Source organism: Schistosoma haematobium, chromosome 4 (assembly GCF_000699445.3).
Source record: "Schistosoma haematobium chromosome 4, whole genome shotgun sequence".
Lineage (NCBI taxonomy): Eukaryota > Metazoa > Platyhelminthes > Trematoda > Strigeidida > Schistosomatidae > Schistosoma > Schistosoma haematobium.
Window position 1 is genome coordinate 3,470,691 of NC_067199.1, and position 6,000 is coordinate 3,476,690.

The window sequence follows — 6,000 nt, forward strand, 5'->3', positions numbered from 1 at the left end:
TGTATGAAACTCCTGATTTGTCTTAACTCAGGCAAATATCTGATCGGAAAGTTATGATACAAAATGTTGCAGGCGTGAAACATAGAGAATGAGTCTTGTTGTCATTAGACTATAATTTACAAATACGGAAGCTTGATTTTGAACATCTCGACAGGTTAAGAAAGCAAACATTTGGGCAACTATTCTGAATTGGTGAAATACTATTTTGGCCTACAAGTTAGATATTTCAGGTGGAAAGCTTTTAATGTTAGCTAATTTAAAAAATGTGGACTTGACTGTGTTCTGTGCAGTTAATCAAGTCAGAAGTGAACCTCTGATAGTTATGTTCAGTTTTACTTAGTTTAAATGACAGGACTTCAAGATCAGTATGACAACAACCAGTACACACTGCTCAACAGACTTGTAATGTATAGTTCGATATTTAAACATTGTCTAGACATTTAACTTAAACTAATTGGAATCAAACAACATAATATGCAATCTCGTTCATAATATTCCAATTTTTTTCAGTCGTGCTATCATGAAGAAAACCGAATATATAGAAAAGTTTATTCAGAAGGCAGTGGGATAGCTCCCAATCAGTTATTGATAATTTTGACGGGCTCAAGTAGAACACCGCGTGATAAATGCTCAAATATTCATGCTGCACGTGTTGCCACACATCCAACTACTGGGAGGTAAGCTATTTAGCTGGTGAAAATATTCAATTTATTAAACATTAAGTGTTAAATACAACATGAGATTTTCTCCATTTTTAATTAGCTTTTAGGTAGAAAAACATTGATGAACTTAAATTTAGTTGACATTTGACCGTAACACTTTTTATATTACCTATGTTGTTTCACTTTTTGTACGAATGACCAAAGAACTACACATTTTTAGTATCTACTATGTATGTTGACAAAAGAGTATTTGTTCAAATTAACCGATAGTTTGATAAGATCACCAAAACAAGTGTTCTAACGAACCGATTTCGATCAACAACCAACTGGTATGAAAATCTATAATATTTTTAATTTCTCATGTTGTAACTGTTTACTTGCAACGAATGTCAAGTAAAAAGAATGCGTTTATTTGGCGTACTGCCGTGCTGCCCTCTCATTTAAATATATGTATGATATCACTCACTTGTTGACAATATTTGAGTTCAAGTCAACTTCTCTTGAATTAGCCAACCTTCTTAGGACTTAAATTATACTATTCAGCGAAATGAAGGTACATGCTGAGTTGGAGATGACTTTAATATCTCCCTTATGAACTGAATGTTGTATCAATGAAATCATGCTGCGGTGCGGAGTAGTGCTCTGCTTCCAAGCAGTCAAAAAATATTTTCCAGGGTTTTAAGTGAATGTCACCTATGGTCTCGTTAACAAAAATTTTCAACGAAATAAATGTTATGACTGTAGAACTATATTTAAGAGACTAACTGCTGTTTACTATGAAACATTTCTTGCTGAACAACGACTGACTACATTTCGCCTCATATCTATGTAGATATCATTTTGAACAAAAAATTGGTGTATGTTATTTGATACAGGTTCGTCTTGTGTCATGGTGATTTCCATCGGTGATGAGAGAAACCAAACAGCCCCAGAACAGAATATTATAATATTACAGTGTCATACGATGAACAAACAAGTACACCTCAATTATCTCGAATTAGTTAAACAATATCTCGAAATCCCTTATATGATCACGTTCATGGTGTTATCAACTGGATCCACTTATGCCCGATCAAACATAAAATGTGGATCAGCAGATTCAATGCTCAAAATATTTCACATCTACACACCTTGTTACTGTATATGTGTAGCACCAAGATGTTTTCTTGCATTAGGACAAACCATTTGTCTCATGTTATATGTTGATGGATTGAGTATGACGTTTTTGTAGTGTTGCGTTCACTTGGAATGACTATTTTATTTGGATGTAAGCACTTTTTCTGTATAATGTAGTTTTATTATATTCAGTATGACTGTCTATCTTCACCTTTATCATACACATAACGTCACTTCTCTGTACAATATCTCATGGAAAAATAATTAGTAATGAACTAAAGCTTTATAACTAATGTAATCCAATACTTGTATTTAATTCTACAGGCCTTTTATGGGCGTATTGAATTATTGTCTGCCTGAGGAAGAATTGATCACAATTACGGATGACAAGTTGATCAATTTAATAAAGCGTGAGCTAGCTCATCTGCTTGTGGGTACTTTTCAGTTTATGAAATATGGTATCCGTACTTTGACATACAGATAATCTTGTTTCGTCCAGCATTTAGTTAGTACGATGAGTAGTGCAGTTGTTTAATTAGTTTGATCACAAATTCATTTCTGTTGTGTTCTGTATCAACTGTGACAATTTGTGTAATTGCATTTGCACTTCTCACAATTTATTAATTATTACACAAGTTTCTCTGAACTAAATTAGCCAGATATGGAAACAATATTAAAACTACGTACTATCATTATGATGCTCATATAGTTTGTACATTATTTATATGAACTGCTCACCGTAAGAAACAATTTAAACCGATAAAAAGCTGAATTCATTCGAATAGTGTACAGTCTAGCAGTAAAGAGAGAAGATAATAAGCGATTTCTATATGGTGTATTATAAAATGTCGATATGTTGATTTAATGTATAAAACAATGTTTGAATTCACTGAAAAATCGAAATACCACAAAATTATCAGTATGGGTTGTGAAGATTATTATATTATTGATTGAGATTATGAAGTGGTTGATGTTGGATGCCTGCACAGTGGTCTAGAGGTTAAGCGTTGGCGCGCGAGAACGCAGGTCGCGTGCTTGAATCCCATAAGCAGGGTGGTGGATGCGCACTATTGACGATTCCCACAATAGGACGTACCGGCCGTCCAGTCCTTTCAGGTTTTCGATGGTGGTTTAACATCAATGGGCTCATGATATCAATCAAATAGTATAACACTTTTGTTTATAAAACAAGTATTATGGTTCATCTGAAGACTGTAATCGTTGAGCACAAGTCGAATAAGAAATTGAACCACATTAATTTCTTATTTTATTTATAAGGGATTTCATCCTTCAATTTTTGGGTCGGAAAAGTTTATGTCAGCGAAAATTCCGTGAGTAATAATAAAAGTGGTTGTAAACTGTTGTTTTTATTATGTGTCAGCATGTGTTTAAATTCGTCCACATTTTAGCTTTACAGGGATATACGTAACTATTTATGTCGGTAGGTGGAAATTGAAAGTCGCAGTTCGAAACATAAAAAGGGTGCAAGCATAGAAATTTCAGAAAGTATAACAACACATGTTTCTGTATGCAGATTAACTTTGGGAACAAGCGTCCATTCACATGTTAATCCTTTTGTTCTCTATCTAAGAGATCAGTAGTTGATCGTTGATAAGAGCAACAATCAGGCTGATGTGTCACGTGGGAATATTCGAGCATCAGAAAAAGAGTTTATGACATCTTATTCTACTCATTTCTCAGTTGGAATGCTAAACCTAATTAAATCTCCATTACATAGTGTCTGTTGAAACTATAGACCATTTTCTAATTCCTTTATGAATAAACAAAAATTGAACGATTAATGTAAATTCACCGTTTGATTTCTCATATCCTACTTCTTACAGCTTTGTCTGAGAGGTGGCTATGATAAAAATCCAAATACCAATTGAGCTAGACGAATATATTTCAGGCACTGATTTACTCAGACAGAAGTCAGTATGACAGGTTCGCGACGAAGCAAAGAGGGAAAGCATTCTAACTCCCTATGATAAAGACGTGATAGAAAAAAACCTAATGACATGTGATGGATAACCTACTATACAAAGTTTTGAGTAGATAGCTGACAAGGTCAAAATATGTGTCCAATTTATGATCAAGAATAAACTACCTGGTTTGCCCAAAAGCCAGAATAATCCATGTGGAAGTGACAGGGTAACGGATCATATAAAATATAGTTTTCTAATTAGCCAATGCATGAAATTTACCTCTAGACATTAAAGATTTATTTTGAGTGGAGTAAGTGACGGTTCACAAAGTTCAATCTACATCACTGTATGTTTTTGTTCCAATCCCTAGATCTGTTCAAAACATAACGCTATCTTGGCTATCAACTAAAGGAACCTACAGAATACAAAAGAAAATTCTCAGTCTACCAAAGATGCTGGTAAGTTGCATATTTATTTCGTATAAACAGAGAAGCATTTCTACTAAACTGCATCATGTCAACATCTGAAACGTAAATACTACCAAAGATCGTCATTCTCACTGAGTCCTTGAATATGACAATTTGGGAAAATGTTTTGCTCCATTTGATGGATTCCTTTACTTTACTTTTCTTCACATTCTCTGTGACTTGAAATTCTACTTAGCCGAACTAAATTCAAAGAATTCTAGGTGACATGCATAAACATAGATTCCACGAGTAATATATATATATATATATATATACATAGCGCTTGTCGGATTTGTTCGACAATTCATATGAACTACATTTTAGATACAAAAAGCCATGTCCTAGGGTCTTTTCCTAATACATATACAAGCGTTGCTTTGCATTTGGTTTGATTTTTCTTTACAGTTGGTGTTAATTCAGTCCATTTGTATGTGATTTGGAAGCCCATGTCTTTAACATATTGGGGTTAATCTGTCGTAGAAACGTCATTAATTGGCTCAGTGAAATTTATGAGCTATTCTTGTGGAGTCAAACTGAGATTCGATGATCGAGAGAGCACAACACCTGTCAGTTCACTTCTCCTTCATTTCTAATAAATCTGTGTCTTGTTTGTTTGTTGGCATTGTGATCGTGTTATATAGGATGGAATGCAATGCAATAAACAACCCGTCGTTCGGTAATTATTAGACGAGGAATTACAATGGGTCATAACACGTTATTCACAGCCACAAATGTGATGAAATTATTTGAGAAATGTCAAAGCATGTACGGCATCATGAATTGTGATGCTTTCTAACTTCAGTAAGTAGGATAGCGTATGATTGTAAGAAATCAGAAAGTGAATTAGCCCTATCCGGCATACATTTGCAATTCGTCACTAGTATCATTCATACTTTCAAGATTTGCGAACAGGTTTTATATAAGTCATTGATTCAACTGGAATTCGGTGATAACGAAATTGATTGGAAAGTGTAGCAGTAGTTTGTTGAGGGTGGATGGAATATAGCCAATCCAGACTGATCCAAACGCAGTGAAAATGACCATAGTGTGGTGTGCGCTACTTATATTCATTTAAGTAGTATATAACGTGCGTTAAATAAACGTAAGGTCCGGCAGCAGAAGATGGTTAAGATCAAGAAAGGAAGAGCAAGTGCACAATGGAATTGTAAGAAAACGCATGTACAATGGAATGGGAGACAATGGATTAGTGTTTGCAACGGGAACAGTACAGTTTAATATGATGGAATGATATTTTGCAAATTGACGATTGACTTTATGGTATTCACATTTTATTGAGATAGTCTGTAATCTTTGTACTAAATACAATCGATTGTCCCCACCCGTGTTCTTGTTCACTACAATAGCATTATAATTCACACTAATGTCAATACAGTTAGAGTTAAGTAGTTGGTTTGTGGTGAATATTCAATCCGAAAACAACACAAATATTTCTAAATCACGCATCTGAACCAGATTCATCTGCAACTCGCTTCTTTCTTATGCCTCTTGTTTTAATGCATCAATTACTAACTTCAGTTTACATTATGAGGATTTTCGTTCATTATTAATTTACTTTTTATTGATAACGCCTAATGACACTTCACATCGTTTATCTGAATGAAGAAGGAAGCAAGAGAACATTTCGACTGCAGCCAACTACAAGGAATCGAGCTGGATGAAAACCATTTGAGTCACAGAGTAATGGGAGTGAGTTTGCTTATACCATAGATTTTTGAAGTTAGTTATTCATTCAGCAGAATAATCTGTCCTCTGAATACTGTTCATGTAGAACATGTTTGATTTTCCATATACAGAAAACGTTTGTATGCA